Genomic DNA, 25,210 nt, shown 5'->3' on the forward strand with positions numbered 1-25,210 from the left:
AGGCCAAAATCTACAGGTAGGCACTTTGCAAAAAACACCTCTTTTTTCCTTCAAAAACTTGGCTGTGTCCACGTTGCGCTTTGGGGCATTTCCTATCACGGGCGCTAGGCCTACGCACACAAGTGAGGTATCATTTTTATCGGGAGACGTGGGGGAACGCTGGGTGGAAGGAAATTCGTGGCTCCTCTCAGATTCCAGAACTTTCTGCCACAGAAATGTGAGGAACATGTGTTTTTTTAGCCAAATTTTGAGGTTTGCAAAGGATTCTGGGTAACAGAACCTGGTCCGAGCCACACAAGTCACCCCATCGTGGATTCCCCTAGGTCTCTAGTTATCAGAAATGCACAGGTTTGGTACGTTTCCCTAGGTGGCGGCTGAGCTACAAGCCAAAATCTACAGGTAGGCACTTTGCAAAAAACACCTCTGTTTTCCTTCACAAATTTGGATGTGTCCACGTTGCGCTTTGGGGCGTTTCCTGTCGCGGGCGCTAGGCCTACCCACACAAGTGAGGTATCATTTTTATCGGGAGACGTGGGGGAACGCTGGGTGGAAGGAAATTCGTGGCTCCTCTCAGATTCCAGAACTTTCTGCCACAGAAATGTGAGGAACATGTGTTTTTTTAGCCAAATTTTGAGGTTTGCAAAGGATTCTGGGTAACAGAACCTGGTCCGAGCCACACAAGTCACCCCATCCTGGATTCCCCTAGGTCTCTAGTTTTCAGAAATGCACAGGTTTGGTAGGTTTCCCTAGGTGGCGGCTGAGCTACAGTCAAAATCTACAGGTAGGCACTTTGCAAAAAACACCTCTGTTTTCCTTCAAAAATTTGGCTGTGTCCACGTTGCGCTTTGGGGCATTTCCTGTCACGGGCGCTAGGCCTACGCACACAAGTGAGGTATCATTTTTATCGGGAGATGTTGGGCAACGCTGGGTGGAAGGAAATTCGTGGCTCCTCTCAGATTCCAGAACTTTCTGCCACAGAAATGTGAGGAACATGTGTTTTTTTAGCCAAATTTTGAGGTTTGCAAAGGATTCTGGGTAACAGAACCTGGTCCGAGCCATACAAGTCACCCCATCTTGGATTCCACTATGTCTCTAGTTTTCAGAAATGCACAGGTTTGGTACGTTTCCCTAGGTGGCGGCTGAGCTACAAGCCAAAATCTACAGGTAGGCACTTTGCAAAAATCACCTCTGTTTTCCTTCACAAATTTGGATGTGTCCACGTTGCGCTTTGGGGCGTTTCCTGTCGCGGGCGCTAGGCCTACCCACACAAGTGAGGTATCATTTTTATCGGGAGACGTGGGGGAACGCTGGGTGGAAGGAAATTTGTGGCTCCTCTCAGATTCCAGAACTTTCTGCCACAGAAATGTGAGGAACATGTGTTTTTTTAGCCAAATTTTGAGATTTGCAAAGGATTCTGGGTAACAGAACCTGGTCCGAGCCACACAAGTCACCCCATCTTGGATTCCCCTAGGTCTCTAGTTTTCAGAAATGCACAGGTTTGACAGGTTTCCCTAGGTGGCGGCTGAGCTACAGGCCAAAATCTAAAGGTAGGCACTTTGCAAAAAACACCTCTGTTTTCCTTCAAAAATTTGGATGTGTCCACGTTGCGCTTTGGGGCATTTCCTGCCACGGGCGCTAGGCCTACGCACACAAGTGAGGTATCATTTTTATCGGGAGATGTGGGGCAACGCTGGGTGGAAGGAAATTCGTGGCTCCTCTCAGATTCCAGAACTTTCTGCCACAGAAATGTGAGGAACATGTGTTTTTTTAGCCAAATTTTGAGGTTTGCAAAGGATTCTGGGTAACAGAACCTGGTCCGAGCCACACAAGTCACCCCATCTTGGATTTCCCTAGGTCTCTAGTTTTCAGAAATGCAAAGGTTTGGTAGGTTTCCCTAGGTGGCGGGTGAGCTACAAGCCAAAATCTACAGGTAGGCACTTTGCAAAAAACACCTCTGTTTTCCGTCACAAATTTGGATGTGTCCACGTTGCGCTTTGGGGCTTTCCTGTCGCGGGCGCTAGGCCTACCCACACAAGTGAGGTATCATTGTTATCGGGAGACGTGGGGGAACGCTGGGTGGAAGGAAATTTGTGGCTCCACTCAGATTCCAGAACTTTCTGCCACAGATATGTTAGGAACATGTGGTTTTTTAGCCAAATGTTGAGGTTTGCAAAGGATTCTGGGTAACAGAACCTGGTCCGAGCCACACAAGTCATCCCATCTTGGATTCCCCTAGGTCTCTAGTTTTCAGAAATGCACAGGTTTGGTAGGTTTCCCTAGGTGGCGGCTGAGCTACAGGCCAAAATCTACAGGTAGGCACTTTGCAAAAAACACCTCTTTTTTCCTTCAAAAATTTGGCTGTGTCCACGTTGCGCTTTGGGGCATTTCCTATCACGGGCGCTAGGCCTATGCACACAAGTGAGGTATCATTTTTATCGGGAGACGTGGGGGAACGCTGGGTGGAAGGAAATTCGTGGCTCCTCTCAGATTCCAGAACTTTCTGCCACAGAAATGTGAGGAACATTTTTAGCCAAATATTGAGGTTTGCAAAGGATTCTGGGTAACAGAACCTGGTCCGAGCCACACAAGTCACCCCATCCTGGATTCCCCTAGGTCTCTAGTTTTCAGAAATGCACAGGTTTGGTACGTTTCCCTAGGTGGCGGCTGAGCTACAAGCCAAAATCTACAGGTAGGCACTTTGCAAAAAACACCTCTGTTTTCCTTCACAAATTTGGATGTGTCCACGTTGCGCTTTGGGGCGTTTCCTGTCGCGGGCGCTAGGCCTACCCACACAAGTGAGGTATCATTTTTATCGGGAGACGTGGGGGAACGCTGGGTGGAAGGAAACTCGTGGCTCCTCTCAGATTCCAGAACTTTCTGCCACAGAAATGTGAGGAACATGTGTTTTTTTAGCCAAATTTTGAGGTTTGCAAAGGATTCTGGGTAACAGAACCTGGTCCGAGCCACACAAGTCACCCCATCCTGGATTCCCCTAGGTCTCTAGTTTTCAGAAATGCACAGGTTTGGTAGGTTTCCCTAGGTGGCGGCTGAGCTACAGTCAAAATCTACAGGTAGGCACTTTGCAAAAAACACCTCTGTTTTCCTTCAAAAATTTGGCTGTGTCCACGTTGCGCTTTGGGGCATTTCCTGCCACGGGCGCTAGGCCTACGCACACAAGTGAGGTATCATTTTTATCGGGAGATGTTGGGCAACGCTGGGTGGAAGGAAATTCGTGGCTCCTCTCAGATTCCAGAACTTTCTGCCACAGAAATGTGAGGAACATATGTTTTTTTAGCCAAATTTTGAGGTTTGCAAAGGATTCTGGGTAACAGAACCTGGTCCGAGCCATACAAGTCACCCCATCTTGGATTCCACTAGGTCTCTAGTTTTCAGAAATGCACAGGTTTGGTACGTTTCCCTAGGTGGCGGCTGAGCTACAAGCCACAATCTACAGGTAGGCACTTTGCAAAAAACACCTCTGTTTTCCTTCACAAATTTGGATGTGTCCACGTTGCGCTTTGGGGCGTTTCCTGTCGCGGGCGCTAGGCCTACCCACACAAGTGAGGTATCATTTTTATCGGGAGACGTGGGGGAACGCTGGGTGGAAGGAAATTTGTGGCTCCTCTCAGATTCCAGAACTTTCTGCCACAGAAATGTGAGGAACATGTGTTTTTTTAGCCAAATTTTGAGATTTGCAAAGGATTCTGGGAAACAGAACCTGGTCCGAGCCACACAAGTCACCCCATCTTGGATTCCCCTAGGTCTCTAGTTTTCAGAAATGCACAGGTTTGACAGGTTTCCCTAGGTGGCGGCTGAGCTACAGGCCAAAATCTACAGGTAGGCACTTTGCAAAAAACACCTCTGTTTTCCTTCACAAATTTGGATGTGTCCACGTTGCGCTTTGGGGCATTTCCTGTCGCGGGCGCTAGGCCTACCCACACAAGTGAGGTATAATTTTTATCGGGAGACGTGGGGGAACGCTGTGTGGAAGGAAATTTGTGGCTCCTCTCAGATTCCAGAACTTTCTGCCACAGAAATGTTAGGAACATGTGTTTTTTAGCCAAATTTTGAGGTTTGCAAAGGATTCTGGGTAACAGAACCTGGTCCGAGCCACACAAGTCACCCCATCTTGGATTCCCCTAGGTCTCTAGTTTTCAGAAATGCACAGGTTTGGTAGGTTTCCCTAGGTGGCGGGTGAGCTACAAGCCAAAATCTACAGGTAGGCACTTTGCAAAAAACACCTCTGTTTTCCTTCACAAATTTGGATGTGTCCACGTTGCGCTTTGGGGCGTTTCCTGTCGCGGGCGCTAGGCCTACCCACACAAGTGAGGTATCATTTTTATAGGGAGACGTGGGGGAACGCTGGATGGAAGGAAATATGTGGCTCCTCTCAGATTCCAGAACTTTCTGCCACAGAAATGTTAGGAACATGTGTTTTTTTAGCCAAATTTTGAGGTTTGCAAAGGATTCTGGGTAACAGAACCTGGTCCGAGCCACACAAGTCACCCCATCCTGGATTCCCCTAGGTCTCTAGTTTTCAGAAATGCACTGGTTTGGTAGGTTTCCCTAGGTGGCGGCTGAGCTACAGGCCAAAATCTACAGGTAGGCACTTTGCAAAAAACACCTCTGTTTTCCTTCAAAAATTTGGCTGTGTCCACGTTGCGCTTTGGGGCATTTCCTGTCACGGGCGCTAGGCCTACGCAAACAAGTGAGGTATCATTTTTATCGGGAGATGTGGGGCAACGCTGGGTGGAAGGAAATTCGTGGCTCCTCTCAGATTCCAGAACTTTCTGCCACAGAAATGTGAGGAACATGTGTTTTTTTAGCCAAATTTTGAGGTTTGCAAAGGATTCTGGGTAACAGAACCTGGTCCGAGCCACACAAGTCACCCCATCCTGGATTCCCCTAGGTCTCTAGTTTTCAGAAATGCACAGGTTTGGTAGGTTTCCCTAGGTGGCGGCTGAGCTACAGGCCAAAATCTACAGGTAGGCACTTTGCAAAAAACACCTCTGTTTTCCTTCAAAAATTTGGCTGTGTCCACGTTGCGCTTTGGGGCATTTCCTGTCACGGGCGCTAGGCCTACGCACACAAGTGAGGTATCATTTTTATCGGGAGATGTTGGGCAACGCTGGGTGGAAGGAAATTCGTGGCTCCTCTCAGATTCCAGAACTTTCTGCCACAGAAATGTGAGGAACATGTGTTTTTTTAGCCAAATTTTGAGGTTTGCAAAGGATTCTGGGTAACAGAACCTGGTCCGAGCCATACAAGTCACCCCATCTTGGATTCCACTAGGTCTCTAGTTTTCAGAAATGCACAGGTTTGGTACGTTTCCCTAGGTGGTGGCTGAGCTACAAGCCAAAATCTACAGGTAGGCACTTTGCAAAAAACACCTCTGTTTTCCTTCACAAATTTGGATGTGTCCACGTTGCGCTTTGGGGCGTTTCCTGTCGCGGGCGCTAGGCCTACCCACACAAGTGAGGTATCATTTTTATCGGGAGACGTGGGGGAACGCTGGGTGGAAGGAAATTTGTGGCTCCTCTCAGATTCCAGAACTTTCTGCCACAGAAATGTGAGGAACATGTGTTTTTTTAGCCAAATTTTGAGATTTGCAAAGGATTCTGGGTAACAGAACCTGGTCCGACCCACACAAGTCACCCCATCTTGGATTCCCCTAGGTCTCTAGTTTTCAGAAATGCACAGGTTTGGCAGGTTTCCCTAGGTGGCGGCTGAGCTACAGGCCAAAATCTACAGGTAGGCACTTTGCAAAAAACACCTCTGTTTTCCTTCACAAATTTGGATGTGTCCACGTTGCGCTTTGGGGCATTTCCTGTCGCGGGCGCTAGGCCTACCCACACAAGTGAGGTATAATTTTTATCGGGAGACGTGGGGGAACGCTGCGTGGAAGGAAATTTGTGGCTCCTCTCAGATTCCAGAACTTTCTGCCACAGAAATGTTAGGAACATGTGTTTTTTAGCCAAATTTTGAGGTTTGCAAAGGATTCTGGGTAACAGAACCTGGTCCGAGCCACACAAGTCACCCCATCTTGGATTCCCCTAGGTCTCTAGTTTTCAGAAATGCACAGGTTTGGTAGGTTTCCCTAGGTGGCGGGTGAGCTACAAGCCAAAATCTACAGGTAGGCACTTTGCAAAAAACACCTCTGTTTTCCTTCACAAATTTGGATGTGTCCACGTTGCGCTTTGGGGCGTTTCCTGTCGCGGGCGCTAGGCCTACCAACACAAGTGAGGTATCATTTTTATAGGGAGACGTGGGGGAACGCTGGGTGGAAGGAAATATGTGGCTCCTCTCAGATTCCAGAACTTTCTGCCACAGATATGTTAGGAACATGTGGTTTTTTAGCCAAATGTTGAGGTTTGCAAAGGATTCTGGGTAACAGAACCTGGTCCGAGCCACACAAGTCATCCCATCTTGGATTCCCCTAGGTCTCTAGTTTTCAGAAATGCACAGGTTTGGTAGGTTTCCCTAGGTGGCGGCTGAGCTACAGGCCAAAATCTACAGGTAGGCACTTTGCAAAAAACACCTCTTTTTTCCTTCAAAAACTTGGCTGTGTCCACGTTGCGCTTTGGGGCATTTCCTATCACGGGCGCTAGGCCTACGCACACAAGTGAGGTATCATTTTTATCGGGAGACGTGGGGGAACGCTGGGTGGAAGGAAATTCGTGGCTCCTCTCAGATTCCAGAACTTTCTGCCACAGAAATGTGAGGAACATGTGTTTTTTTAGCCAAATTTTGAGGTTTGCAAAGGATTCTGGGTAACAGAACCTGGTCCGAGCCACACAAGTCACCCCATCGTGGATTCCCCTAGGTCTCTAGTTATCAGAAATGCACAGGTTTGGTACGTTTCCCTAGGTGGCGGCTGAGCTACAAGCCAAAATCTACAGGTAGGCACTTTGCAAAAAACACCTCTGTTTTCCTTCACAAATTTGGATGTGTCCACGTTGCGCTTTGGGGCGTTTCCTGTCGCGGGCGCTAGGCCTACCCACACAAGTGAGGTATCATTTTTATCGGGAGACGTGGGGGAACGCTGGGTGGAAGGAAATTCGTGGCTCCTCTCAGATTCCAGAACTTTCTGCCACAGAAATGTGAGGAACATGTGTTTTTTTAGCCAAATTTTGAGGTTTGCAAAGGATTCTGGGTAACAGAACCTGGTCCGAGCCACACAAGTCACCCCATCTTGGATTTCCCTAGGTCTCTAGTTTTCAGAAATGCACAGGTTTGGTAGGTTTCCCTAGGTGGCGGGTGAGCTACAAGCCAAAATCTACAGGTAGGCACTTTGCAAAAAACACCTCTGTTTTCCGTCACAAATTTTGATGTGTCCACGTTGCGCTTTGGGGCGTTTCCTGTCGCGGGCGCTAGGCCTACCCACACAAGTGAGGTATCATTTTTATCGGGAGATGTGGGGGAACGCTGGGTGGAAGGAAATTTGTGGCTCCACTCAGATTCCAGAACTTTCTGCCACAGATATGTTAGGAACATGTGGTTTTTTAGCCAAATGTTGAGGTTTGCAAAGGATTCTGGGTAACAGAACCTGGTCCGAGCCACACAAGTCATCCCATCTTGGATTCCCCTAGGTCTCTAGTTTTCAGAAATGCACAGGTTTGGTAGGTTTCCCTAGGTGGCGGCTGAGCTACAGGCCAAAATCTACAGGTACGCACTTTGCTAAAAACACCTCTTTTTTCCTTCAAAAATGTGGCTGTGTCCACGTTGCGCTTTGGGGCATTTCCTATCACGGGCGCTAGGCCTACGCACACAAGTGAGGTATCATTTTTATCGGGAGACGTGGGGGAACGCTGGGTGGAAGGAAATTCGTGGCTCCTCTCAGATTCCAGAACTTTCTGCCACAGAAATGTGAGGAACATGTGTTTTTTTAGCCAAATTTTGAGGTTTGCAAAGGATTCTGGGTAACAGAACCTGGTCCGAGCCACACAAGTCACCCCATCCTGGATTCCCCTAGGTCTCTAGTTTTCAGAAATGCACAGGTTTGGTACGTTTCCCTAGGTGGCGGCTGAGCTACAAGCCAAAATCTACAGGTAGGCACTTTGCAAAAAACACCTCTGTTTTCCTTCACAAATTTGGATGTGTCCACGTTGCGCTTTGGGGCATTTCCTGTCACGGGCGCTAGGCCTACGCACACAAGTGAGGTATCATTTTTATCGGGAGATGTGGGGCAACGCTGGGTGGAAGGAAATTCGTGGCTCCTCTCAGATTCCAGAACTTTCTTCCACAGAAATGTGAGGAACATGTGTTTTTTTAGCCAAATTTTGAGGTTTGCAAAGGATTCTGGGTAACAGAACCTGGTCCGAGCTACACAAGTCACCCCATCTTGGATTTCCCTAGGTCTCTAGTTTTCAGAAATGCACAGGTTTGGTAGGTTTCCCTAGGTGGCGGGTGAGCTACAAGCCAAAATCTACAGGTAGGCACTTTTCAAAAAACACCTCTGTTTTCCGTCACAAATTTTGATGTGTCCACGTTGCGCTTTGGGGCGTTTCCTGTCGCGGGCGCTAGGCCTACCCACACAAGTGAGGTATCATTTTTATCGGGAGATGTGGGGGAACGCTGGGTGGAAGGAAATTTGTGGCTCCACTCAGATTCCAGAACTTTCTGCCACAGATATGTTAGGAACATGTGGTTTTTTAGCCAAATGTTGAGGTTTGCAAAGGATTCTGGGTAACAGAACCTGGTCCGAGCCACACAAGTCATCCCATCTTGGATTCCCCTAGGTCTCTAGTTTTCAGAAATGCACAGGTTTGGTAGGTTTCCCTAGGTGGCGGCTGAGCTACAGGCCAAAATCTACAGGTACGCACTTTGCAAAAAACACCTCTTTTTTCCTTCAAAAATGTGGCTGTGTCCACGTTGCGCTTTGGGGCATTTCCTATCACGGGCGCTAGGCCTACGCACACAAGTGAGGTATCATTTTTATCGGGAGACGTGGGGGAACGCTGGGTGGAAGGAAATTCGTGGCTCCTCTCAGATTCCAGAACTTTCTGCCACAGAAATGTGAGGAACATGTGTTTTTTTAGCCAAATTTTGAGGTTTGCAAAGGATTCTGGGTAACAGAACCTGGTCCGAGCCACACAAGTCACCCCATCCTGGATTCCCCTAGGTCTCTAGTTTTCAGAAATGCACAGGTTTGGTACGTTTCCCTAGGTGGCGGCTGAGCTACAAGCCAAAATCTACAGGTAGGCACTTTGCAAAAAACACCTCTGTTTTCCTTCACAAATTTGGATGTGTCCACGTTGCGCTTTGGGGCGCTTCCTGTCGCGGGCGCTAGGCCTACCCACACAAGTGAGGTATCATTTTTATCGGGAGACGTGGGGGAACGCTGGGTGGAAGGAAATTCGTGGCTCCTCTCAGATTCCAGAACTTTCTGCCACAGAAATGTGAGGAACATGTGTTTTTTAGCCAAATTTTGAGGTTTGCAAAGGATTCTGGGTAACAGAACCTGGTCCGAGCCACACAAGTCACCCCATCCTGGATTCCCCTAGGTCTCTAGTTTTCAGAAATGTACAGGTTTGGTAGGTTTCCCTAGGTGGCGGCTGAGCTACAGGCCAAAATCTACAGGTAGGCACTTTGCAAAAAACACCTCTGTTTTCCTTCAAAAATTTGGCTGTGTCCACGTTGCGCTTTGGGGCATTTCCTGTCACGGGCGCTAGGCCTACGCACACAAGTGAGGTATCATTTTTATCGGGAGATGTTGGGCAACGCTGGGTGGAAGGAAATTCGTGGCTCCTCTCAGATTCCAGAACTTTCTGCCACAGAAATGTGAGGAACATGTGTTTTTTTAGCCAAATTTTGAGGTTTGCAAAGGATTCTGGGTAACAGAACCTGGTCCGAGCCATACAAGTCACCCCATCTTGGATTCCACTAGGTCTCTAGTTTTCAGAAATGCACAGGTTTGGTACGTTTCCCTAGGTGGTGGCTGAGCTACAAGCCAAAATCTACAGGTTGGCACTTTGCAAAAAACTCCTCTGTTTTCCTTCACAAATTTGGATGTGTCCACGTTGCGCTTTGGGGCGTTTCCTGTCGCGGGCGCTAGGCCTACCCACACAAGTGAGGTATCATTTTTATCGGGAGACGTGGGGGAACGCTGGGTGGAAGGAAATTTGTGGCTCCTCTCAGATTCCAGAACTTTCTGCCACAGAAATGTGAGGAACATGTGTTTTTTTAGCCAAATTTTGAGATTTGCAAAGGATTCTGGGTAACAGAACCTGGTCCGACCCACACAAGTCACCCCATCTTGGATTCCCCTAGGTCTCTAGTTTTCAGAAATGCACAGGTTTGGCAGGTTTCCCTAGGTGGCGGCTGAGCTACAGGCCAAAATCTACAGGTAGGCACTTTGCAAAAAACACCTCTGTTTTCCTTCACAAATTTGGATGTGTCCACGTTGCGCTTTGGGGCATTTCCTGTCGCGGGCGCTAGGCCTACCCACACAAGTGAGGTATAATTTTTATCGGGAGACGTGGGGGAACGCTGCGTGGAAGGAAATTTGTGGCTCCTCTCAGATTCCAGAACTTTCTGCCACAGAAATGTTAGGAACATGTGTTTTTTAGCCAAATTTTGAGGTTTGCAAAGGATTCTGGGTAACAGAACCTGGTCCGAGCCACACAAGTCACCCCATCTTGGATTCCCCTAGGTCTCTAGTTTTCAGAAATGCACAGGTTTGGTAGGTTTCCCTAGGAGGCGGGTGAGCTACAAGCCAAAATCTACAGGTAGGCACTTTGCAAAAAACACCTCTGTTTTCCTTCACAAATTTGGATGTGTCCATGTTGCGCTTTGGGGCGTTTCCTGTCGCGGGCGCTAGGCCTACCAACACAAGTGAGGTATCATTTTTATAGGGAGACGTGGGGGAACGCTGGGTGGAAGGAAATATGTGGCTCCTCTCAGATTCCAGAACTTTCTGCCACAGAAATGTTAGGAACATGTGTTTTTTTAGCCAAATTTTGAGGTTTGCAAAGGATTCTGGGTAACAGAACCTGGTCCGAGCCACACAAGTCACCCCATCTTGGATTCCCCTAGGTCTCTAGTTTTCAGAAATGCACAGGTTTGGTAGGTTTCCCTAGGTGGCGGCTGAGCTACAGGCCAAAATCTACAGATAGGCACTTTGCAAAAAACACCTCTGTTTTCCTTCAAAAATTTGGCTGTGTCCACGTTGCGCTTTGGGGCATTTCCTGTCACGGGCGCTAGGCCTACGCACACAAGTGAGGTATCATTTTTATCGGGAGATGTGGGGCAACGCTGGGTGGAAGGAAATTCGTGGCTCCTCTCAGATTCCAGAACTTTCTGCCACAGAAATGTGAGGAACATGTGTTTTTTTAGCCAAATTTTGAGGTTTGCAAAGGATTCTGGGTAACAGAACCTGGTCCGAGCCACACAAGTCACCCCATCTTGGATTTCCCTAGGTCTCTAGTTTTCAGAAATGCACAGGTTTGGTAGGTTTCCCTAGGTGGCGGGTGAGCTACAAGCCAAAATCTACAGGTAGGCACTTTGCAAAAAACACCTCTTTTTTCCGTCACAAATTTGGATGTGTCCACGTTGCGCTTTGGGGCGTTTCCTGTCGCGGGCGCTAGGCCTACCCACACAAGTGAGGTATCATTTTTATCGGGAGACGTGGGGGAACGCTGGGTGGAAGGAAATTTGTGGCTCCACTCAGATTCCAGAACTTTCTGCCACAGATATGTTAGGAACATGGGGTTTTTTAGCCAAATGTTGAGGTTTGCAAAGGATTCTGGGTAACAGAACCTGGTCCGAGCCACACAAGTCATCCCATCTTGGATTCCCCTAGGTCTCTAGTTTTCAGAAATGCTCAGGTTTGGTAGGTTTCCCTAGGAGGCGGCTGAGCTACAGGCCAAAATCTACAGGTAGGCACTTTGCAAAAAACACCTCTTTTTTCCTTCAAAAACTTGGCTGTGTCCACGTTGCGCTTTGGGGCATTTCCTATCACGGGCGCTAGGCCTACGCACACAAGTGAGGTATCATTTTTATCGGGAGATGTGGGGGAACGCTGGGTGGAAGGAAATTCGTGGCTCCTCTCAGATTCCAGAACTTTCTGCCACAGAAATGTGAGGAACATGTGTTTTTTTAGCCAAATTTTGAGGTTTGCAAAGGATTCTGGGTAACAGAACCTGGTCCGAGCCACACAAGTCACCCCATCGTGGATTCCCCTAGGTCTCTAGTTATCAGAAATGCACAGGTTTGGTACGTTTCCCTAGGTGGCGGCTGAGCTACAAGCCAAAATCTACAGGTAGGCACTTTGCAAAAAACACCTCTGTTTTCCTTCACAAATTTGGATGTGTCCACGTTGCGCTTTGGGGCGTTTCCTGTCGCGGGCGCTAGGCCTACCCACACAAGTGAGGTATCATTTTTATCGGGAGACGTGGGGGAACGCTGGGTGGAAGGAAATTCGTGGCTCCTCTCAGATTCCAGAACTTTCTGCCACAGAAATGTGAGGAACATGTGTTTTTTTAGCCAAATTTTGAGGTTTGCAAAGGATTCTGGGTAACAGAACCTGGTCCGAGCCACACAAGTCACCCCATCCTGGATTCCCCTAGGTCTCTAGTTTTCAGAAATGCACAGGTTTGGTAGGTTTCCCTAGGTGGCGGCTGAGCTACAGTCAAAATCTACAGGTAGGCACTTTGCAAAAAACACCTCTGTTTTCCTTCAAAAATTTGGCTGTGTCCACGTTGCGCTTTGGGGCATTTCCTGTCACGGGCGCTAGGCCTACGCACACAAGTGAGGTATCATTTTTATCGGGAGATGTTGGGCAACGCTGGGTGGAAGGAAATTCGTGGCTCCTCTCAGATTCCAGAACTTTCTGCCACAGAAATGTGAGGAACATGTGTTTTTTTAGCCAAATTTTGAGGTTTGCAAAGGATTCTGGGTAACAGAACCTGGTCCGAGCCATACAAGTCACCCCATCTTGGATTCCACTATGTCTCTAGTTTTCAGAAATGCACAGGTTTGGTACGTTTCCCTAGGTGGCGGCTGAGCTACAAGCCAAAATCTACAGGTAGGCACTTTGCAAAAATCACCTCTGTTTTCCTTCACAAATTTGGATGTGTCCACGTTGCGCTTTGGGGCGTTTCCTGTCGCGGGCGCTAGGCCTACCCACACAAGTGAGGTATCATTTTTATCGGGAGACGTGGGGGAACGCTGGGTGGAAGGAAATTTGTGGCTCCTCTCAGATTCCAGAACTTTCTGCCACAGAAATGTGAGGAACATGTGTTTTTTTAGCCAAATTTTGAGATTTGCAAAGGATTCTGGGTAACAGAACCTGGTCCGAGCCACACAAGTCACCCCATCTTGGATTCCCCTAGGTCTCTAGTTTTCAGAAATGCACAGGTTTGGCAGGTTTCCCTAGGTGGCGGCTGAGCTACAGGCCAAAATCTAAAAGTAGGCACTTTGCAAAAAACACCTCTGTTTTCCTTCACAAATTTGGATGTGTCCACGTTGCGCTTTGGGGCATTTCCTATCACGGGCGCTAGGCCTACGCACACAAGTGAGGTATCATTTTTATCGGGAGACGTGGGGGAACGCTGGGTGGAAGGAAATTCGTGGCTCCTCTGAGATTCCAGAACTTTCTGCCACAAAAATGTGAGGAACATGTGTTTTTTTAGCCAAATTTTGAGGTTTGCAAAGGATTCTGGGTAACAGAACCTGGTCCGAGCCACACAAGTCACCCCATCCTGGATTCCCCTAGGTCTCTAGTTTTCAGAAATGCACAGGTTTGGTACGTTTCCCTAGGTGGCGGCTGAGCTACAAGCCAAAATCTACAGGTAGGCACTTTGCAAAAAACACCTCTGTTTTCCTTCACAAATTTGGATGTGTCCACGTTGCGCTTTGGGGCGTTTCCTGTCGCGGGCGCTAGGCCTACCCACACAAGTGAGGTATCATTTTTATCAGGAGACGTGGGGGAACGCTGGGTGGAAGGGAATTTGTGGCTCCTCTCAGATTCCAGAACTTTCTGCCACAGAAATGTGAGGAACATGTGTTTTTTTAGCCAAATTTTGAGATTTGCAAAGGATTCTGGGTAACAGAACCTGGTCCGAGCCACACAAGTCACCCCATCTTGGATTCCCCTAGGTCTCTAGTTTTCAGAAATGCACAGGTTTGGCAGGTTTCCCTAGGTGGCGGCTGAGCTACAGGCCAAAATCTACAGGTAGGCACTTTGCAAAAAACACCTCTGTTTTCCCTCACAAATTTGGATGTGTCCACGTTGCGCTTTGGGGCGTTTCCTGTCGCGGGCGCTAGGCCTACCCACACAAGTGAGGTATAATTTTTATCGGGAGACGTGGGGGAACGCTGCGTGGAAGGAAATTTGTGGCTCCTCTCAGATTCCAGAACTTTCTACCACAGAAATGTTAGGAACATGTGTTTTTTAGCCACATTTTGAGGTTTGCAAAGGATTCTGGGTAACAGAACCTGGTCCGAGCCACACAAGTCACCCCATCTTAGATTCCCCTAGGTCTCTAGTTTTCAGAAATGCACAGGTTTGGTAGGTTTCCCTAGGTGGCGGCTGAGCTACAGGCCAAAATCTACAGGTAGTCACTTTGCAAAAAACACCTCTGTTTTCCTTCACAAATTTGGATGTGTCCACGTTGCGCTTTGGGGCATTTCCTGTCGCGGCCGCTAGGCCTACCCACACAAGTGAGGTATCATTTTTATCGGGAGACATGGGGGAAAGCTGGGTGGAAGGAAATTTGTGGCTCCTCTCAGATTCCAGAACTTTCTGCCACAGAAATGTTAGGAACATGTGGTTTTTTAGTCAAATGTTGAGGTTTGCAAAGGATTCTGGGTAACAGAACCTGGTCCGAGCCACACAAGTCATCCCATCTTGGATTCCCCTAGGTCTCTAGTTTTCAGAAATGCACAGGTTTGGTAGGTTTCCCTAGGTGGCGGCTGAGCTACAGGCCAAAATCTACAGGTAGGCACTTTGCAAAAAACACCTCTTTTTTCCTTCAAAAATTTGGCTGTGTCCACGTTGCGCTTTGGGGCATTTCCTATCACGGGCGCTAGGCCTACGCACACAAGTGAGGTATCATTTTTATCGGGAGACGTGGGGGAACGCTGGGTGGAAGGAAATTCGTGGCTCCTCTCAGATTCCAGAACTTTCTGCCACAGAAATGTGAGGAACATGTGTTTTTTTAGCCAAATTTTGAGGTTTGCAAAGGATTCTGGGTAACAGAACCTGGTCCGAGCCACACAAGTCACCCCATCCTGGATTCCCCTAGGTCTCTAGTTTTCAGAAATGCACAGGTTTGGTACGTTTCTCTAGGTGGCGGCTGAGCTACAAGCCAAAATCTACAGGTAGGCACTTTGCAAAAAACACCTCTGTTTTCCTTCACAAATTTGGATGTGTCCACGTTGCGCTTTGGGGCGTTTCCTGTCGCGGGCGCTAGGCCTACCCACACAAGTGAGGTATCATTTGTATCGGGTAGACGTGGGGGAACGCTGGGTGGAAGGAAATTCGTGGCTCCTCTCAGATTCCAGAACTTTCTGCCACAGAAATGTGAGGAACATGTGTTTTTTTAGCCAAATTTTGAGGTTTGCAAAGGATTCTGGGTAACAGAACCTGGTCCGAGCCACACAAGTCACCCCATCATGGATTCCCCTAGGTCTCTAGTTTTCAGAAATGCACAGGTTTGGTAGGTTTCCCTAGGTGGCGGCTGAGCTACAGTCAAAATCTACAGTTGGCACTTTGCAAAAAACACCTCTGTTTTCCTTCAAAAATTTGGCTGTGTCCACGTTGCGCTTTGGGGCATTTCCTGTCACGGGCGCTAGGCCTACGCACACAAGTGAGGTATCATTTTTATCGGGAGATGTTGGGCAACGCTGGGTGGAAGGAAATTTTTGGCTCCTCTCAGATTCCAGAACTTTCTGCCACAGAAATGTGAGGAACATGTGTTTTTTTAGCCAAATTTTGAGGTTTGCAAAGGATTCTGGGTAACAGAACCTGGTCCGAGCCATACAAGTCACCCCATCTTGGATTCCACTAGGTCTCTAGTTTTCAGAAATGCACAGGTTTGGTACGTTTCCCTAGGTGGCGGCTGAGCTACAAGCCAAAATCTACAGGTAGGCACCTTGCAAAAAACACCTCTGTTTTCCTTCACAAATTTGGATGTGTCCACGTTGCGCTTTGGGGCGTTTCCTGTCGCGGGCGCTAGGCCTACCCACACAAGTGAGGTATCATTTTTATCGGGAGACGTGGGGGAACGCTGGGTGGAAGGAAATTTGTGGCTCCTCTCAGATTCCTGAACTTTCTGCCACAGAAATGTGAGGAACATGTGTTTTTTTAGCCAAATTTTGAGATTTGCAAAGGATTCTGGGTAACAGAACCTGGTCCGAGCCACACAAGTCACCCCATCCTGGATTCCCCTAGGTCTCTAGTTTTCAGAAATGCACAGGTTTGGTAGGTTTCCCTAGGTGGCGGCTGAGCTACAGTCAAAATCTACAGTTGGCACTTTGCAAAAAACACCTCTGTTTTCCTTCAAAAATTTGGCTGTGTCCACGTTGCGCTTTGGGGCATTTCCTGTCACGGGCGCTAGGCCTACGCACACAAGTGAGGTATCATTTTTATCGGGAGATGTTGGGCAACGCTGGGTGGAAGGAAATTTTTGGCTCCTCTCAGATTCCAGAACTTTCTGCCACAGAAATGTGAGGAACATGTGTTTTTTTAGCCAAATTTTGAGGTTTGCAAAGGATTCTGGGTAACAGAACCTGGTCCGAGCCATACAAGTCACCCCATCTTGGATTCCACTAGGTCTCTAGTTTTCAGAAATGCACAGGTTTGGTACGTTTCCCTAGGTGGCGGCTGAACTACAAGCCAAAATCTACAGGTAGGCACTTTGCAAAAAACACCTCTGTTTTCCTTCACAAATTTGGATGTGTCCACGTTGCGCTTTGGGGCGTTTCCTGTCGCGGGCGCTAGGCCTACCCACACAAGTGAGGTATCATTTTTATCGGGAGACGTGGGGGAACGCTGGGTGGAAGGAAATTTGTGGCTCCTCTCAGATTCCTGAACTTTCTGCCACAGAAATGTGAGGAACATGTGTTTTTTTAGCCAAATTTTGAGATTTGCAAAGGATTCTGGGTAACAGAACCTGGTCCGAGCCACACAAGTCACCCCATCTTGGATTCCCCTAGGTCTCTAGTTTTCAGAAATGCACAGGTTTGGCAGGTTTCCCTAGGTGGCGGCTGAGCTACAGGCCAAAATCTAAAAGTAGGCACTTTGCAAAAAACACCTCTGTTTTCCTTCACAAATTTGGATGTGTCCACGTTGCGCTTTGGGGCGTTTCCTCTCGCGGGCGCTAGGCCTACCCACACAAGTGAGGTATCATTTTTATAGGGAGACGTGGGGGAACGCTGGGTGGAAGGAAATATGTGGCTCCTCTCAGATTCCAGAACTTTCTGCCACAGATATGTTAGGAACATGTGGTTTTTTAGCCAAATGTTGAGGTTTGCAAAGGATTCTGGGTAACAGAACCTGGTCCGAGCCACACAAGTCATCCCATCTTGGATTCCCCTAGGTCTCTAGTTTTCAGAAATGCACAGGTTTGGTAGGTTTCCCTAGGTGGCGGCTGAGCTACAGGCCAAAATCTACAGGTAGGCACTTTGCAAAAAACACCTCTTTTTTCCTTCAAAAACTTGGCTGTGTCCACGTTGCGCTTTGGGGCATTTCCTATCACGGGCGCTAGGCCTACGCACACAAGTGAGGTATCATTTTTATCGGGAGACGTGGGGGAACGCTGGGTGGAAGGAAATTCGTGGCTCCTCTCAGATTCCAGAACTTTCTGCCACAGAAATGTGAGGAACATGTGTTTTTTTAGCCAAATTTTGAGGTTTGCAAAGGATTCTGGGTAACAGAACCTGGTCCGAGCCACACAAGTCACCCCATCGTGGATTCCCCTAGGTCTCTAGTTATCAGAAATGCACAGGTTTGGTACGTTTCCCTAGGTGGCGGCTGAGCTACAAGCCAAAATCTACAGGTAGGCACTTTGCAAAAAACACCTCTGTTTTCCTTCACAAATTTGGATGTGTCCACGTTGCGCTTTGGGGCGTTTCCTGTCGCGGGCGCTAGGCCTACCCACACAAGTGAGGTATCATTTTTATCGGGAGACGTGGGGGAACGCTGGGTGGAAGGAAATTCGTGGCTCCTCTCAGATTCCAGAACTTTCTGCCACAGAAATGTGAGGAACATGTGTTTTTTTAGCCAAATTTTGAGGTTTGCAAAGGATTCTGGGTAACAGAACCTGGTCCGAGCCACACAAGTCACCCCATCCTGGATTCCCCTAGGTCTCTAGTTTTCAGAAATGCACAGGTTTGGTAGGTTTCCCTAGGTGGCGGCTGAGCTACAGTCAAAATCTACAGGTAGGCACTTTGCAAAAAACACCTCTGTTTTCCTTCAAAAATTTGGCTGTGTCCACGTTGCGCTTTGGGGCATTTCCTGTCACGGGCGCTAGGCCTACGCACACAAGTGAGGTATCATTTTTATCGGGAGATGTTGGGCAACGCTGGGTGGAAGGAAATTCGTGGCTCCTCTCAGATTCCAGAACTTTCTGCCACAGAAATGTGAGGAACATGTGTTTTTTTAGCCAAATTTTGAGGTTTGCAAAGGATTCTGGGTAACAGAACCTGGTCCGAGCCATACAAGTCACCCCATCTTGGATTCCACTATGTCTCTAGTTTTCAGAAATGCACAGGTTTGGTACGTTTCCCTAGGTGGCGGCTGAGCTACAAGCCAAAATCTACAGGTAGGCACTTTGCAAAAATCACCTCTGTTTTCCTTCACAAATTTGGATGTGTCCACGTTGCGCTTTGGGGCGTTTCCTGTCGCGGGCGCTAGGCCTACCCACACAAGTGAGGTATCATTTTTATCGGGAGACGTGGGGGAACGCTGGGTGGAAGGAAATTTGTGGCTCCTCTCAGATTCCAGAACTTTCTGCCACAGAAATGTGAGGAACATGTGTTTTTTTAGCCAAATTTTGAGATTTGCAAAGGATTCTGGGTAACAGAACCTGGTCCGAGCCACACAAGTCACCCCATCTTGGATTCCCCTAGGTCTCTAGTTTTCAGAAATGCACAGGTTTGACAGGTTTCCCTAGGTGGCGGCTGAGCTACAGGCCAAAATCTAAAGGTAGGCACTTTGCAAAAAACACCTCTGTTTTCCTTCAAAAATTTGGATGTGTCCACGTTGCGCTTTGGGGCATTTCCTGCCACGGGCGCTAGGCCTACGCACACAAGTGAGGTATCATTTTTATCGGGAGATGTGGGGCAACGCTGGGTGGAAGGAAATTCGTGGCTCCTCTCAGATTCCAGAACTTTCTGCCACAGAAATGTGAGGAACATGTGTTTTTTTAGCCAAATTTTGAGGTTTGCAAAGGATTCTGGGTAACAGAACCTGGTCCGAGCCACACAAGTCACCCCATCTTGGATTTCCCTAGGTCTCTAGTTTTCAGAAATGCAAAGGTTTGGTAGGTTTCCCTAGGTGGCGGGTGAGCTACAAGCCAAAATCTACAGGTAGGCACTTTGCAAAAAACACCTCTGTTTTCCGTCACAAATTTGGATGTGTCCACGTTGCGCTTTGGGGCTTTCCTGTCGCGGGCGCTAGGCCTACCCACACAAGTGAGGTATCATTGTTATCGGGAGACGTGGGGGAACGCTGGGTGGAAGGAAATTTGTGGCTCCACTCAGATTCCAGAACTTTCTGCCACAGATATGTTAGGAACATGTGGTTTTTTAGCCAAATGTTGAGGTTTGCAAAGGATTCTGGGTAACAGAACCTGGTCCGAGCCACACAAGTCATCCCATCTTGGATTCCCCTAGGTCTCTAGTTTTCAGAAATGCACAGGTTTGGTAGGTTTCCCTAGGTGGCGGCTGAGCTACAGGCCAAAATCTACAGGTAGGCACTTTGCAAAAAACACCTCTTTTTTCCTTCAAAAATTTGGCTGTGTCCACGTTGCGCTTTGGGGCATTTCCTATCACGGGCGCTAGGCCTATGCACACAAGTGAGGTATCATTTTTATCGGGAGACGTGGGGGAACGCTGGGTGGAAGGAAATTCGTGGCTCCTCTCAGATTCCAGAACTTTCTGCCACAGAAATGTGAGGAACATTTTTAGCCAAATATTGAGGTTTGCAAAGGATTCTGGGTAACAGAACCTGGTCCGAGCCACACAAGTCACCCCATCCTGGATTCCCCTAGGTCTCTAGTTTTCAGAAATGCACAGGTTTGGTACGTTTCCCTAGGTGGCGGCTGAGCTACAAGCCAAAATCTACAGGTAGGCACTTTGCAAAAAACACCTCTGTTTTCCTTCACAAATTTGGATGTGTCCACGTTGCGCTTTGGGGCGTTTCCTGTCGCGGGCGCTAGGCCTACCCACACAAGTGAGGTATCATTTTTATCGGGAGACGTGGGGGAACGCTGGGTGGAAGGAAACTCGTGGCTCCTCTCAGATTCCAGAACTTTCTGCCACAGAAATGTGAGGAACATGTGTTTTTTTAGCCAAATTTTGAGGTTTGCAAAGGATTCTGGGTAACAGAACCTGGTCCGAGCCACACAAGTCACCCCATCCTGGATTCCCCTAGGTCTCTAGTTTTCAGAAATGCACAGGTTTGGTAGGTTTCCCTAGGTGGCGGCTGAGCTACAGTCAAAATCTACAGGTAGGCACTTTGCAAAAAACACCTCTGTTTTCCTTCAAAAATTTGGCTGTGTCCACGTTGCGCTTTGGGGCATTTCCTGCCACGGGCGCTAGGCCTACGCACACAAGTGAGGTATCATTTTTATCGGGAGATGTTGGGCAACGCTGGGTGGAAGGAAATTCGTGGCTCCTCTCAGATTCCAGAACTTTCTGCCACAGAAATGTGAGGAACATATGTTTTTTTAGCCAAATTTTGAGGTTTGCAAAGGATTCTGGGTAACAGAACCTGGTCCGAGCCATACAAGTCACCCCATCTTGGATTCCACTAGGTCTCTAGTTTTCAGAAATGCACAGGTTTGGTACGTTTCCCTAGGTGGCGGCTGAGCTACAAGCCACAATCTACAGGTAGGCACTTTGCAAAAAACACCTCTGTTTTCCTTCACAAATTTGGATGTGTCCACGTTGCGCTTTGGGGCGTTTCCTGTCGCGGGCGCTAGGCCTACCCACACAAGTGAGGTATCATTTTTATCGGGAGACGTGGGGGAACGCTGGGTGGAAGGAAATTTGTGGCTCCTCTCAGATTCCAGAACTTTCTGCCACAGAAATGTGAGGAACATGTGTTTTTTTAGCCAAATTTTGAGATTTGCAAAGGATTCTGGGAAACAGAACCTGGTCCGAGCCACACAAGTCACCCCATCTTGGATTCCCCTAGGTCTCTAGTTTTCAGAAATGCACAGGTTTGACAGGTTTCCCTAGGTGGCGGCTGAGCTACAGGCCAAAATCTACAGGTAGGCACTTTGCAAAAAACACCTCTGTTTTCCTTCACAAATTTGGATGTGTCCACGTTGCGCTTTGGGGCATTTCCTGTCGCGGGCGCTAGGCCTACCCACACAAGTGAGGTATAATTTTTATCGGGAGACGTGGGGGAACGCTGTGTGGAAGGAAATTTGTGGCTCCTCTCAGATTCCAGAACTTTCTGCCACAGAAATGTTAGGAACATGTGTTTTTTAGCCAAATTTTGAGGTTTGCAAAGGATTCTGGGTAACAGAACCTGGTCCGAGCCACACAAGTCACCCCATCTTGGATTCCCCTAGGTCTCTAGTTTTCAGAAATGCACAGGTTTGGTAGGTTTCCCTAGGTGGCGGGTGAGCTACAAGCCAAAATCTACAGGTAGGCACTTTGCAAAAAACACCTCTGTTTTCCTTCACAAATTTGGATGTGTCCACGTTGCGCTTTGGGGCGTTTCCTGTCGCGGGCGCTAGGCCTACCCACACAAGTGAGGTATCATTTTTATAGGGAGACGTGGGGGAACGCTGGATGGAAGGAAATATGTGGCTCCTCTCAGATTCCAGAACTTTCTGCCACAGAAATGTTAGGAACATGTGTTTTTTTAGCCAAATTTTGAGGTTTGCAAAGGATTCTGGGTAACAGAACCTGGTCCGAGCCACACAAGTCACCCCATCCTGGATTCCCCTAGGTCTCTAGTTTTCAGAAATGCACTGGTTTGGTAGGTTTCCCTAGGTGGCGGCTGAGCTACAGGCCAAAATCTACAGGTAGGCACTTTGCAAAAAACACCTCTGTTTTCCTTCAAAAATTTGGCTGTGTCCACGTTGCGCTTTGGGGCATTTCCTGTCACGGGCGCTAGGCCTACGCACACAAGTGAGGTATCATTTTTATCGGGAGATGTGGGGCAACGCTGGGTGGAAGGAAATTCGTGGCTCCTCTCAGATTCCAGAACTTTCTGCCACAGAAATGTGAGGAACATGTGTTTTTTTAGCCAAATTTTGAGGTTTGCAAAGGATTCTGGGTAACAGAACCTGGTCCGAGCCACACAAGTCACCCCATCCTGGATTCCCCTAGGTCTCTAGTTTTCAGAAATGCACAGGTTTGGTAGGTTTCCCTAGGTGGCGGCTGAGCTACAGGCCAAAATCTACAGGTAGGCACTTTGCAAAAAACACCTCTGTTTTCCTTCAAAAATTTGGCTGTGTCCACGTTGCGCTTTGGGGCATTTCCTGTCACGGGCGCTAGGCCTACGCACACAAGTGAGGTATCATTTTTATCGGGAGATGTTGGGCAACGCTGGGTGGAAGGAAATTCGTGGCTCCTCTCAGATTCCAGAACTTTCTGCCACAGAAATGTGAGGAACATGTGTTTTTTTAGCCAAATTTTGAGGTTTGCAAAGGATTCTGGGTAACAGAACCTGGTCCGAGCCATACAAGTCACCCCATCTTGGATTCCACTAGGTCTCTAGTTTTCAGAAATGCACAGGTTTGGTACGTTTCCCTAGGTGGTGGCTGAGCTACAAGCCAAAATCTACAGGTAGGCACTTTGCAAAAAACACCTCTGTTTTCCTTCACAAATTTGGATGTGTCCACGTTGCGCTTTGGGGCGTTTCCTGTCGCGGGCGCTAGGCCTACCCACACAAGTGAGGTATCATTTTTATCGGGAGACGTGGGGGAACGCTGGGTGGAAGGAAATTTGTGGCTCCTCTCAGATTCCAGAACTTTCTGCCACAGAAATGTGAGGAACATGTGTTTTTTTAGCCAAATTTTGAGATTTGCAAAGGATTCTGGGTAACAGAACCTGGTCCGACCCACACAAGTCACCCCATCTTGGATTCCCCTAGGTCTCTAGTTTTCAGAAATGCACAGGTTTGGCAGGTTTCCCTAGGTGGCGGCTGAGCTACAGGCCAAAATCTACAGGTAGGCACTTTGCAAAAAACACCTCTGTTTTCCTTCACAAATTTGGATGTGTCCACGTTGCGCTTTGGGGCATTTCCTGTCGCGGGCGCTAGGCCTACCCACACAAGTGAGGTATAATTTTTATCGGGAGACGTGGGGGAACGCTGCGTGGAAGGAAATTTGTGGCTCCTCTCAGATTCCAGAACTTTCTGCCACAGAAATGTTAGGAACATGTGTTTTTTAGCCAAATTTTGAGGTTTGCAAAGGATTCTGGGTAACAGAACCTGGTCCGAGCCACACAAGTCACCCCATCTTGGATTCCCCTAGGTCTCTAGTTTTCAGAAATGCACAGGTTTGGTAGGTTTCCCTAGGTGGCGGGTGAGCTACAAGCCAAAATCTACAGGTAGGCACTTTGCAAAAAACACCTCTGTTTTCCTTCACAAATTTGGATGTGTCCACGTTGCGCTTTGGGGCGTTTCCTGTCGCGGGCGCTAGGCCTACCAACACAAGTGAGGTATCATTTTTATAGGGAGACGTGGGGGAACGCTGGGTGGAAGGAAATATGTGGCTCCTCTCAGATTCCAGAACTTTCTGCCACAGATATGTTAGGAACATGTGGTTTTTTAGCCAAATGTTGAGGTTTGCAAAGGATTCTGGGTAACAGAACCTGGTCCGAGCCACACAAGTCATCCCATCTTGGATTCCCCTAGGTCTCTAGTTTTCAGAAATGCACAGGTTTGGTAGGTTTCCCTAGGTGGCGGCTGAGCTACAGGCCAAAATCTACAGGTAGGCACTTTGCAAAAAACACCTCTTTTTTCCTTCAAAAACTTGGCTGTGTCCACGTTGCGCTTTGGGGCATTTCCTATCACGGGCGCTAGGCCTACGCACACAAGTGAGGTATCATTTTTATCGGGAGACGTGGGGGAACGCTGGGTGGAAGGAAATTCGTGGCTCCTCTCAGATTCCAGAACTTTCTGCCACAGAAATGTGAGGAACATGTGTTTTTTTAGCCAAATTTTGAGGTTTGCAAAGGATTCTGGGTAACAGAACCTGGTCCGAGCCACACAAGTCACCCCATTGTGGATTCCCCTAGGTCTCTAGTTATCAGAAATGCACAGGTTTGGTACGTTTCCCTAGGTGGCGGCTGAGCTACAAGCCAAAATCTACAGGTAGGCACTTTGCAAAAAACACCTCTGTTTTCCTTCACAAATTTGGATGTGTCCACGTTGCGCTTTGGGGCGTTTCCTGTCGCGGGCGCTAGGCCTACCCACACAAGTGAGGTATCATTTTTATCGGGAGACGTGGGGGAACGCTGGGTGGAAGGAAATTCGTGGCTCCTCTCAGATTCCAGAACTTTCTGCCACAGAAATGTGAGGAACATGTGTTTTTTTAGCCAAATTTTGAGGTTTGCAAAGGATTCTGGGTAACAGAACCTGGTCCGAGCCACACAAGTCACCCCATCTTGGATTTCCCTAGGTCTCTAGTTTTCAGAAATGCACAGGTTTGGTAGGTTTCCCTAGGTGGCGGGTGAGCTACAAGCCAAAATCTACAGGTAGGCACTTTGCAAAAAACACCTCTGTTTTCCGTCACAAATTTTGATGTGTCCACGTTGCGCTTTGGGGCGTTTCCTGTCGCGGGCGCTAGGCCTACCCACACAAGTGAGGTATCATTTTTATCGGGAGATGTGGGGGAACGCTGGGTGGAAGGAAATTTGTGGCTCCACTCAGATTCCAGAACTTTCTGCCACAGATATGTTAGGAACATGTGGTTTTTTAGCCAAATGTTGAGGTTTGCAAAGGATTCTGGGTAACAGAACCTGGTCCGAGCCACACAAGTCATCCCATCTTGGATTCCCCTAGGTCTCTAGTTTTCAGAAATGC

The sequence above is a fragment of the Pleurodeles waltl genome, chromosome 1_2 (genome assembly GCF_031143425.1).
Source record: "Pleurodeles waltl isolate 20211129_DDA chromosome 1_2, aPleWal1.hap1.20221129, whole genome shotgun sequence".
Taxonomy (NCBI): Eukaryota; Metazoa; Chordata; class Amphibia; order Caudata; family Salamandridae; genus Pleurodeles; species Pleurodeles waltl.